This window comes from Dendropsophus ebraccatus, chromosome 13 (assembly GCF_027789765.1).
Source record: "Dendropsophus ebraccatus isolate aDenEbr1 chromosome 13, aDenEbr1.pat, whole genome shotgun sequence".
In the NCBI taxonomy this organism is placed as follows: domain Eukaryota; kingdom Metazoa; phylum Chordata; class Amphibia; order Anura; family Hylidae; genus Dendropsophus; species Dendropsophus ebraccatus.
Window position 1 is genome coordinate 45,380,104 of NC_091466.1, and position 13,293 is coordinate 45,393,396.

The 13,293-nt window shown below is 43.5% G+C and overlaps 1 long non-coding RNA gene across 1 annotated transcript; it reads right to left on the bottom strand.

Moving 5' to 3' along the window:
- Window positions 1-4,985: 4,985 nt before the first annotated feature.
- Window positions 4,986-7,996, bottom strand: LOC138770872 (uncharacterized). Its single transcript, XR_011359521.1, has 3 exons — window positions 7,954-7,996; window positions 7,348-7,383; window positions 4,986-5,024 (listed from the first exon to the last, which is right to left on the bottom strand). It is a non-coding gene; the product is annotated as an uncharacterized lncRNA (long non-coding RNA).
- Between the last annotated feature and the right edge of the window lie 5,297 nt (window positions 7,997-13,293).

Consider the following 13,293-nt stretch of genomic DNA (forward strand, 5'->3'; position numbering starts at 1 on the left):
GAAAAGAGGAGAAATCTGTCTTTCCTTTATGACCCGTTCCCTGTTTATGGTCTGTTTCTGGCTTTGGCTTCCAAAATCTGTCAGATAAATCTGCCTGTGTAAACGCATCATTACTGGCTGCTGCTAACAGGATGATACCGAAGAGCAGGCAGAAGCACCTGGGAGTGTGGCAGGTATGTATATACTTTATTATATATAGTCATCAGCCGTCAGCCGCACATCACTATTACATGTAGAGATGTGCAGTCGGCGACTGATGATTTTAGGTCAGGACCAAAAGACACGATCGCTCTTTATTACACGGAGCAATAATCCACTGAATGGTCCTGATCCGGCAGATTCCGCTCAGTGTAATAAGAGAAGCACCGGATGGTGTTTTTTGTCACTTTGGGACCTTGGTGTGTGCTCTAGGTATGGCGTCTTTTCTTTACATATGTGTTGTGTGTTTTGTTAATTTTTTTGTTTTTTTACTTTACAGTTCATGTGATTGAGGTTGGTTTCACACAAGACAGTTTTTTGGGAAATCTACCACTGTAATTTTCGAGCCAAAGCCAGGAGTGGATCCGGCAGGTCGGAGACATATAAGCGCTTCCTTTATTGTACCCATTACTTTAAATCCAGTTCTGGTGTTGGATCAAAAACCGCAATAGCAGCTTTCCAAAGAAAACTGCCATGTGTAAACCCAGCCTCAAAGAGAAACCAATGAATCACATGCTCTGCTATGGGGAAAAACACCACAAAAATCAGACACATAGAAAAACACTTTATTCAAACAAAATTCTGCAAGGTGTAACCGTATGGGTTTATTTCAGAATATTAAAGTGTCTTATTCATGTGATAGGAAGGAATGTAGTGTTTTCATGTCTTATTTGTATCTATCTATCTTCTATCTATCCATCTATCTATCTATCTTAGCTGGCTGTGTAAGTGGGATTGGTTTGTATTTAGCTAAGTGCATGGGAATAGGTAGATGTCAACATTGGAGGACACAGTTGTTGTTATTGCCAAAATGCATGTAGCTGTAATTGTACAACCACATTTTGCTTGGTAAACATGTACAGGGCCTGGGAAACTTCCATTCATGGTCATCAGTGGTCTACATAGACATTTCTGGAAGCACATCACCCCCCACCCAAATTACTATAAAGATCGGGGGTATGTAGCTTCTAGTCAGCCTCAGCTGGGACCATGGATGGAAGGTGCCCAGCACCCTGTCATCGCGCAAAATTGGTGTATATTAGTCCATAATATACAATGGGGCTCCCCGTTTCATTGTGGAAGGAACAACCATGCATCTGTACCATCTGTAACTGCAGCTAAGTATTGTTTTCTGTAATATATCTCTTCTTTTTTCTATAAATCTGTGTGGTTATAGCCTTCTGCGACTATTATCAAAAGCAACCGGTTACACAAGGTTTGCTAGAAAACAATGCAAGTAACATTAAAAAAAGGGAAAAAAAAATCAAATCAACTGGTGCCAGAAAATGCCAGAGATTTGTAATCTATGAAAAAATCTCAAGTCTGCCATTACTTATCAGCTGCTGTATGTCCTGCATGATGTGGTGTATTCTTTCCAGTCTGGAGAGCAGGAGAGGGTTTTCTATGGGGATTTGCTGCTGCTCTGGGCAATTCCTGACATGGACAGAGGTGGCAGCAGAGGGCACTGTGTCAGACTGGAAAGAATACACCACTTCCTGCAGGACATACAGCAGCTGATAAATACTGGAAGAGTTGAGATTTTTAAGTAAATTACAAATCTCTGGCACTCTGTAGCACCTGTTGATTTGAAAGATTAAAATGCTGATTATCATAGGTTTGTTTTTTAATACGTGATCCCCTGCGGACATGTCTGTGACTGATTATATTACTATAATATACTGTATGTTACTGTGAGATACTTACTCCAAATCCTCCAGACGCTCATCGATGTCGTCGCTGCTGTTGGTGATAGAATAGAGAAGATGGTTAGAACCAAACACACATTAGAGACATCAGTTTTCTGGCAGAATTTCACCAATAAGAAAAGAATAGTTCAGTAAACATTTTTTTTTTCTTTCAAATCAGCTGGTGCCAGAAAAGTGCCAGAGATTTGTAATTTACTTCCATTAAAAAAATCCCAAGTCCTCCATTACTTCTCAGCTGCTGAATGTCCTGCAGGATGTGGTATTCTTTCCAGTCTGGACAGCAGGAGAGGTTTTATTTGGGGATTTGCTAATGCTCTGGGCAGTTCCTGTCGCAGACAGAGGTGGGAGCAGGGAGCAACTGTGTCAGACTGTAAAGAATACACCACTTCCGGCAGGACATACAGCAGCTGATAAGTATTTAAGATTTTTTTTTAATAGAAGTAAATTACAAATCTCTGCCACTTTCTGGCAACAGTTGATTTGAAAGAATTTTTTTGCTGAATTACCCGTTTAAAAAAATAAAAATAAAAAATCTCCTTACACTAATTTTTAAGACGAGACTTAGATACTTACTCCCAATCGTCCGAATCCTCCACGATGTCGTCGATGATGCTCCTGTTAGTGATAGAATAGAGAAGATAGTGAAAACCAGACACACATTAGAGACATCCTGGCAATGATCGGTGTCTATAGGGGAGGAATTATAGGGTCACACAAGTTTTACATTTTTAGTTTTACATTTAAATAAAATGCAACAAATTTTGCGAGAAAAAATACAACTAATGTAAAATTAAAGGGGTAGTTCAGCAAAAAAGTTTTTCTTTCAAACCAGCTGGTGCCAGAAAGTGCCAGAGATTTGTAATTTACTTCCATTAAAGAATCTCAAGCCCTCCATTACTTCTCAGCTGCTGTATGTCCTGCAGGAAGTTGTATTCTTTCTATTCTGGAAAGCAGGAGAGGTTTTCTATGGGGATTTGCTACCGCTCTGGGCAGTTCCTTTCCCAGACTTAGATGTCAGAAAGCAACAGGCTGGAAAGAATACACCATTTCCTGCAGAACCTACAGCTGCTGAGAAGTACTGGAAATGTTTTTAACAGAAGTGAATTACAAATCTTTGGCACTTTCTGGCTCCAGCTGATTTGAAAAAATTTTTTGCTAAATTACCCCTTTAAAAAAAACTCCTAACACTGTAATTTTCATAGGCTTGTTGTTTAAGACGAGACTATGAGATACTTACTCCCAATCCTCTGTGTCCTCCTCGGTGTCGTCCTCGCTCCTGTTAGTGATAAAATAGAGAAGATAGTGAAAACCAGACATACATTAGAGACAACAGTTTTCTAGCAGAACGTCATTAAAGGGGTACTCCGGCCCGGGGGTATTTTTCAGATACGGCTGGGGAGGGGGTGGTTATGGACGGCGGAGGTCACTTACCTCCCCGATTCCAGCGCCAGGTCCCGGATCGCGCCGCCCTGTACACTCGTTCCGCGGCCGCTCAATGGTGTGAGCTGCCACATGAGACGTGACGTCTCCAAGCAGCTTACCCATTCAGCGGCCGAGGCGGAACTCCGCTACAGACGATGAATGGGTAAGCTGCTTGTAGACGTCACGTCTCATGTGGCAGCTCACACCATGGAGTGGCTGCGGAATAAGTGTACAGGGCGGCGCGATCCGGGACCTGGCGCTGGAATCGGGGAGGTAAGTGACCTCCGCCATCCATAACCACCCCCTCCCCGGCCTGAATCTGAAAAATACCCCCGCGCCGGAGTACCCCTTTAATAAAAGACAATAATGATATTTACAGACATCTTCACGATGATCGGAGTCTATACGGGAAGATGCAGTTAAAATAAATAGAAAATATGATTCTTTGAGCCCTCACCAGGGGATGTCCACTGCCTCGTCCTCTTCTTCGTCAGTCTCCCTGTATATAGATCACAAACCAAATCGTGTGTTAAATCTGCCCCATAGTTTTGGGGATATGTAAATATACAGATGTGAGTATTTGGTGGGGAACACAGATATAAATGGACTCATATTGTGATATCATGTAGATGGATGATTATACCTCCGCTGCTTCTTCATACTTACACGATGGTCTCCAGGCTCGGGACCCAACTGTAGAGCGGGTACTTGTCGTCTCTGTAACAGAGAACATCGGGTTGGTTAGGATGATTGTTACTTGGTCCCATTTGAAACTTTCAGAAAATGTTATTTATTGTGACCTCTCAATATGAACATAAAATCCATCAGGATATTTACTAACCCCTTGTCATCACTGCCAGTTTTCCCCTTAAGGGGATGTGCACATTGAGGAATAGGCCAGGAATTTGAAGCAGGATGCGCCCGTGTGCCTCTCCACCTGTCCCATAGACTCCATCTATAATCGGGCGGATTCCGACATCTGCCCAAAGAATTGACATGTCAATTCTTAATGCGGATGGCGGAATCCCCAGACCATAGTATGGATTCAATGGAACAGGAGGAGATGCGAGCAGTGTATTCCATGGCAGGTTATCCGTACAGATTCCATAATGTGAACACACCCTAAATTTCCGCTTGAAATTCTTTCCATAAAATATGAATAGAGCAATGTTCTATTGTGTTCAATGGGATTTCCGCTCTGTTATTCACACAGCAGAATTTTCAATCAGAATTTTCTGCCACGGATCCGACAAAGAATTGACATGTCAATTTTTTGGGCCGATTCCTCCAGGGGAATCCTATAGAATTCAATGGGGTTTGAATTCTGCTTGAATTCTGTTCCTATTCTGCCAGAGGTGAATAGATGAATTTTAAGCAGAAAACTTTCCTCTTCAATTACTTACTAGTAACCCGCTTCGGATTACGCCACAGCCGCTGGAACACATCTCTGCCCGTGCCATAGACTCCGTTCTATGGTCGGTCAGATTCCGCCATCCGCTCGAAGAATTGACAAGTCAATTGTTCGTGTGGACTGCGGAATCCACCCGACCATAGAATGGAGTCTATGGCACGGGCAGAGATGTAAACAAGCTGGGGAGAAAACTATTGTAAAAATGATTTATTTGATTTTTTTCTGCTGTTTTAATGAAGTGTAATTACCTGAAAATCCACGGGGCGTCCATCACGGCCATTTTCCACCTATTACATAATAATAAAGAAATAATTGCATATTATAAAGGGGATATTAGTCTGTCCTCCAAGTGCTGCATGTTGGGGGAGGTTTTATAGAAACATATACATTGGAAATCCACTGGCCCAGATTTAATAGACCAGATGATCTGACTATAAATGCGCTGTACTGGGTATTTGGGATGAGATGTGAAAGTCACCACAATCAATGATTTTGTCTACTTGGTGTTTTTTGTCACTTTGGGACCTTGGTGTGTGCTCTAGGTATGGCGTCTATTCTTTACATATGTGTTGTGTGTTTTGTTAAGGTTTTAGTTTTTTACTTTACAGTTCATGTGATTGAGGTTGAGGCTCCAATCTGGATCCAGGATCGGTGGTTTAGAAGGCTACTTGCTCTTATTAATAGTCTGATATGGGGGAGGAGAAAAGTGGGGATTAAATATCAGCTATTGGTACAGAGAGAGGGGGAAGGTGGGCTGAGCATGCCAGACTTTCGGCTATATTTTCTAGCAATGAAGTTACAGGACTTGATGCGGGGCGTCCTCTCCCCTACAGTCAGATATATCCTCCAAGAAGCTGTCCCAAATGGAAATATCTTGGAAAGTTTAGAAGGAGAGCAGTTGAAGGGGGATAATTTAGGTTTCTTTTCTTATGTTAAATTGTACACTAGACCATGGAAAGTGGTCAAACGCCTATGTAAGATTAAAAACAGTTTAGAGTTTACGCCAATCTGTGGGAATACAAAATGTCACGAATTTACAAAGATAATAGATTGACAATTTTGGATTAACAAAGGAGTTAGGCACTTAAGTCACATAACTCATCAAGGCACTTTGATTGGCTTTTCAGCAATGCAGGCGAGATATGGAGTGCACGATGGACACACATTCTGGGATTTTCAGATAAAAAGCGCCTTCGAAAGCACAAAGGATACTTCTATTTTTACAATTGAGTCACACACACTTATAGACTTTTTGAGGGGACAAATATGAAAACGTGTGGGGGGGGGATGAGGGGGGTCTTCAAATGGATGGATGGTATTTATATTTTTGTATATTTATTTTTGATTGTCGATATGCAATGATATTCGTTATAAAGAAAAAAAAGGTTTTGTTTTTTTACTTTACAGTTCATGTGATTGAGGTTGGTTTCACACAAGGTAGTTTTTTTGGAAATCTGCCACTGGAATTTTTGAGCCAAAGCCAGGAGTGGATCCGGCAGGTAGGAGACATATAAGCGCTTCCTTTATTGTACCCATTACTTTGAATCCACTTCTGGTTTTGGCTTAAAAACTGCAATAGCAGCTTTCCAAAAAAAACTGCCATGTGTAAACCCAGCCTCAAAGGGAAACCAATGAATCACATGCTCTGCTATGGGGGAAAACACCATAAAAATCAGACCAAGAAAAACACTTTATTCAAACAAAATGCTGCAAGGTTTGCTAGAAAACAATGCAAGTAATGTAACATTAAAAAATAAAAGAAAAAGTTCTTTTAAATCAACTGGTGCCAGAAAATGTCAGAGATTTGTAATCTATGAAAAAAATCTTAAAGGAGACCTGTCACCCCCCGCGCCGGGGTGACAGGCTCCCGACCCCCAGATAGATCCCCTTATACTTACCTCATGTCGCCGAGTCCCGCTGCCGGAGCCGGTCCCGGGATGGAGACATCCCGGTGAGAAGCCGGCGCGCGCGCTGTGGAGATGGGTCCGGCGTCCATAGAGAATGAATGGAGCCGTGCGCGCGCAGCAGAGATGAGTCCGGCTCCATTCATTCTCTATGGACGCTGGACTCATCTCCACAGCGCGCTTGCCGGCTTCTCACCGGGATATCTCCGTCCCGGGACCGGCTCCGGCAGCGGGACTCGGCGACATGAGGTAAGTATAAGGGGGTCTATCTGGGGGTGGGGAGCCTGTCACCCCGGCGCGGGGGGTGACAGGTCCTCTTTAAGTCTTCCATTACTTATCAGCTGCTGTATGTCCTGCATGATGTGGTGTATTCTTTCCAGTCTGGAGAGCAGGAGAGGGTTTTCTATTGGGATTTGCTGCTGCTCTGGGCAGTTCGTGACATGGACAGAGGTGGCATCAGAGAGCACTGTGTCAGACTGGAAAGAATACACCACTTCCTGCAGGGCATGCAGCAGCTGATAAGTATTGGAAGAGTTGAGATTTATAAGTAAATTACAAATCTCTGGCACTCTGTAGCACCTGTTGAGTTGAAAGATTAAAATGCTGTTTTTCATAGGTTTGTTGTTTGATACGTGATCCCCCTGCGGACATGTCTGTGACTGATTATATTACTATAATATACTGTATGTTACTGTGAGATACTTACTCCAAATCCTCCAGACGCTCATCGATGTCGTCGCTGCTGTTGGTGATAGAATAGAGAAGATGGTGAGAACCAAACACACATTAGAGACATCAGTTTTCTGGCAGAACTTCACCAATAAGAAGGGAGTAGAAAGGATTGTTCAGCAAACAGTTTTTTCATTCAAACCAGCTGGTGCCAGAAAAATGCCAGAGGTTTAGAGATTTGTAATTTACTTCCATTATAAAACCCCAAGTCCTCCATTACTTATCAGCTGCTGAATGTCCTGCAGGAAGTGGTATTCTTTCCAGTCTGAAAAGCAGGAAAGGTTTTCTATGGGGATTTGCTACAGTGCAGTTCCTGTCCCAGACTTAGATGGCAGCATAGAGCAACTGTGTCAAACTGGAAAGAATACACCACTTCGTGCAGGACATCCAGCAGCTGATAAGTATTGGAGATTTATTTTTTTCATAGAAGTAAATTACAAATCTCTGGCACTTTCTGACACCAGTTGATTTGAAAGATTTTTTTTTTTTTGCTGAATTACCCCTTAAAAAAACAACAAAAAAGCTCCTAACACCTGTAATTTTTATAGGCTTGTTGTTTAAGACGATACTATGAGATACTTACTCCCAATCGTCCGAATCCTCCTCAATGTCCTCGATGTCGCTCCTGTTAGTGATAGAATAGAGAAGATAGTGAAAACCAGTAACACATTAGAGACATCAGTGATGATCGGGGTCTATAGGGGAGGAATTATAGGGTCACACAAGTTTTACGTCTTCAGTTTAGATTTACTCACCCGAAATCCGATTCTTCATCTAAAGAAAAAAAATAGAAAACCATTAGTTTAGAGAACTGCTTTATACATTGTAGAGATACATAGATACATAGAGATATTATAGACAAAACTCACCCTCGCCGTCATCCAGTCCAGCCTGAAATAGGAAATAGAGAGAGTAAGCAGAGGACATTGGTATATTGCTGAGCATGAGACCTCCTTCTGTGTCCATCTGACCTATGTGCTTGGATGGGATAGGGTGTAGGTGGGGGCACTATTACACTGCTCATCCAGGATTACACACACAGTCATTTCTTCCAAAAACACACGGGGGGCTGATTTAGTGGGCTATGAAGCAGAATGGTCAGATTTGTAATCCCGCTGTCAGTCCGCTCTGTGGAGAAGGTGGGGGGCAGCCCGAGGACCATGTGGATGATATCTATGTTTTTCCATGTGGTCCTGGGGCTGTCTCTACCTTTTCCACAGAGAGGGCAGACAGCGGGATCCATACTGCATACTGCTCCCCAGTATCTTCATTGTTTCTGCCCGCTGTCCTTAGCCGCCGGTGGAAATCTAGAGACGGTCTGTGAAGTTGCACCGGCAGCTGCGGACAGCGGGCAGAAGCCAGAAAAATATCGGGGAGCGGGCAGAAGCATCGGGGAGCGGGCAGAGGTATGTATATACTTTATTATTTTCTTTATACAGTCATCAGCCATCGGCCGTGCATCGTTATTACACGTAGTGATGCGCAGTCGGCGGCCAATGTTTGTAGGTCAGGACCAAAAATAACCAATCAGTCGATCGTTGTCTTTATTACAAGGAGCAATAATCTGCAGAATCGGAACTCTGGCTAGTAGGACCCCACTGTTTTCTAGCTGGGTGTCTGTTTGTGAACCGGCACACTTATGTTTGTGAACAGGTGTGAAGTATCTTTTCAACGCAAGGTATTTCTAGTTTTTTACACTCATACTTCTACTTATACCTTTGCCATCTTTCTCTTGGCCAATTGTTTTTTTTTTTCCTTTATTGAAAAATACAATTACAAACGGGAAAATGAGATATCTGAACAAGAGAGATATTGCAAACCTGATTGAGGCAATCCATTTCTGAGAAAATTCTTTTTTTTTTTTTTATATGCTACATGACCACCTTCCCATTGGAAAACTTGCCCTTGATCCAATATGGCGGCCATCAAAATGGTGACGGAATATCAATAAAAAGTACAAATTCCCCAAACCAGCGCCGCAGATGAATATAATGAAGGTAGATGAGTAATCAGTGTCTGTGGATAATTTTATTAGAATCCCATCCAGTACACATTGGGGTAATATACTGTCATATTGTGTCACTCTGTTGCATAGAAAACTCTCCTATATACTGCACACCCTATTTGTGGTATAATTTACAATTATAATTGTCACTTATGTTTGAAAAATGCGGACAATAAACTAACAAATCAGTGTAAGCTTTTATCTTAGATCTAGGGGGTTATGTGAGTTATCCTGAATTATAAATGTATTTATTTATTTATTTCTGATTTATTTCAAGAACGGCGCCATGCTTATCCTCAGGTGTCATGTGGTATTACAACTCAGTTTTATTTACTTCACTAGAAAATGTGCTGCAATACCACAGAAAAACCGGGGACAGTAGTGGCGCTGTTTATGGATGGGAGCAGCTATGGCCCAGATTTATCAAACTGTGTAAGGCAACGTTCACACATAGTCAAAACACTCACTCACTCACTCACTCACATATAGGAACTTACGTGCTATAGACACCCAACAACTGCTAGATACCGTACAGTCATCATTGCCCCCCACCTCTTCCCTCTCCTGTCCTAATCTTGCTGCCAAACAATACCACGACACCCTCAAAACCACTCTGGACAAACTTGCACCCCCTATACCCCAAACAGCCCGACACAGGCGGCCACAACCCTGAAACACATGCAGAACTCGTTTTCTTAGACGGTGTTCTAGGTGTGCTGAACATCTGTGGAGGAAATCCAAGACAACAGCCAACCTTCTACATTATAAGTCTATGCTTAGAAGCTACTACTCAGCTCTTCACTCTGCTAAGCAATCCTACTTTACCACTCTGATCTCTTCTCTTTCCCATAACCCAAAACGCCTCTTTGATACCCTCAACTCTCTCCTTAAACCCAAAGTTCAGACACCCATCACTAACCTCAGTGCTGAAGGCTTAGCCAACTACTTCAAGGGTAAAATAAACACAATCCGCCAGGAGATCATCTCCCATTCCCCAGGTAATATTAATCCTATTCCTTCTCACTGTTTCTCCTCATCCCTCTCAGCCTTTGAGCCAGTGACAGAGGAGGAAGTCTCCAGACTCCTAGCCTCCTCTCGCCCCCCACCACCTGCCCTAGTGACCCTATTCCCTCACACCTTGTCCAGTCTCTCTCCCCTGTTGTCACTACCTACCTTACTAAAGTCTTCAACCTCTCCCTCTCCTCTGGCATCTTCCCCTCGACTTTCAAACACTCCACCATCACTCCATTACTGAAAAAACCCTCCCTAGACCCCTCCTGTGCAGCCAACTATCGACCTGTCTCTAATCTCCCTTTTATCTCTAAACTCTTGGAACGTCTGGTCTATTCGCGCCTAACCCGTTACCTCTCTGACAACTCTCTCCTTGATCCCCTTCAGTCTGGTTTCCGTCCTCACCACTCTACAGAAACTGCTTTTACTAAAGTCTCTAATGATCTCCTCACCGCCAAATCTAAAGGTGACCATTCCCTGCTCATTCTCCTGGACCTGGATCTGCAGCTTTTGACACTGTAGACCACCAGCTCCTCCTCTCCACGCTCCGCTCTATTGGCCTAAAGGACTCTGCTCTTTCCTGGTTTTCCTCCTATCTCTCTGACCGCTCCTTTAGCGTATCGCTTTCTGGCTCCACCTCATCTTCTCTCCCCCTTACAGTCGGGGTTCCTCAGGGATCAGTCCTGGGCCCTCTCCTTTTCTCACTTTACACTTTACCCATCGGACAAATCATCAGTAAGTTTGGTTTTCAGTACCATCTCTATGCTGATGATACCCAGCTCTATACCTCCTCCCGTGATATCACCCCCGCACTTCTACAGAACACCAGTAACTGTCTGTCTGCCATCTCTAACGCTATGTCCTCCCTATTCCTAAAACTAAACCTTTCTAAGACTGAGCTTCTTGTCTTCCCTCCCTCTGCTAAACACCCTCCACCTGATATCTCCATCTCTGTCTGTGGTGCAACCATAACCCCTACACAACAAGCCCGCTGCCTTGGGGTTATGTTTGACTCAGATCTGTCCTTCACTCCTCATATTAAATCTCTTTCACGTTCCTGTAATCTGCATCTAAAAAACTTCTCTAAAATCCGTCCCTTCCTTACTGTCGAATCTGCTAAAACTCTTATTGTCGCTCTGATCCATTCCCGCCTTGACTACTGCAATTCCTTACTAATCGGCCTCCCTTCCTCTAAACTCTCCTCTCTCCAGTCCATTCTCAATAGAGCGGCCAGGCTTATCCCCATGTCCAGCCGCTATACCAATGCCTCCCCCCTGTCACTACATTGGCTCCCTGTTAAACACAGGATACAATACAAAGTCCTCCTGCTCACCCACAAGGCTCTCCACAGTGCTGCACCTCCCTATATCTCCTCCCTCATCTCTGTCTACTGCCCTACCCGTGCCTTACGCTCCTCTAATGACTTAAGACTAACATCCACCTTAATCCGCACCTCTCACTCCCGTCTCCAGGACTTCACCCGAGCTGCACCAGTTCTATGGAATGCATTACCCAAGACTGTCAGACTCACCTCCAATACCCAAAGCTTCAAACGTGCCCTCAAAACTCATCTGTTCAAGCAGGCTTACCAGGTTCCCTAATTTTGACTGCTACCCTCAACCTCCCCCCCCCCCCCCCACACACACACACACCTACCACCACGCACACATACATACATACATATATACATACATACATACATACATACACACACACACCAAGCATTTAAGCACTTAGACCTGTGCATGCATGCATTGGCTGGTGACAGGTTCACCCACCCTTACCTGCACTGCCTTATTTATAATGATGGCCGGACCATAAGAACAATGATGCATTTTGCCCCTCTGCCATTCTGTCTCGCACCCCCTCCTGATAGTGTGTAAGCTCATGCATGCGAGCAGGGACCTCACTCCTCATGTATGGATAATTATATGTATCTCTCTGTAATGTCTATTTTTTGTCTATGTATGTACCCCAGAATTGTAAAGTGCTGCGGAATCTGTTGGCGCTATATAAACAAAAATTATTATTATTATTATTATTATTATTATTATTATTATTATTATTATTAAAACATCGGTCGTTGTTGGCAGTGTCAAACAACGGCCACTGTTTTATTTCTATTTGGATTGCGGGCAGATTTGGGTGTGCCTGTAATCCAATTAACCATAGACATCTGTTCAATGTACAGCCGTCAGAATGGCCATACATTACAATGTGTGCACAGTCCGAACAACGGCCGTTGTTCCTGCACCAGCGGCCGTAAATAATGGACAAGTCAATTGTTTGTGCGGCTGTACACAGCAGAAATCTGCAACATAAAATTCACAGTATAAAATCTGCAGCAAGCACAGTACATGTGAATGTTCCCTTAAAGACAAAGCAGGATGTGCTACATTTAGGCTGGATTTCCCCAAAGTATCCAAAAAACAAAAACTCCAGTATTGCTGCATGGTATAGACCAGTCCCCATATGTATACTGCTTGTAGATGAATGGTGGTCTGCTCATCCTGAATGTGCAGGGTAGGAGGATGGAGATAGTAGGGAGCAGCTTTGTACCTAATAGGCCCCATGTCAGGTGCACCAAACTACCCTTGCTCGCTCAGAGACCTGTCAGGGCAAAAATGCCCTAATGTGGGTGGAGCCATATGCTACACCCAGGGCATGTGACTGGCCTTTTTGGGCCATTTTTTGTGTGTATTTTTTTTACAACTGTCTTTGTTTTGGCGCCGGCTACAAGCTGCCGTAACAATCTCCCCCGACTATTCCTGGTGGATGGAACCAGTTGGGAGTAAATGATAGGGTGAGCATAGGGCATTGGAGAGGAATTGGACGGGGCAGGGGTCGCTTTTATTAGGGTGCTTACACCCCGACAAGTCCCTTAGCAAGCAGGGGTAGTTTGGTGCA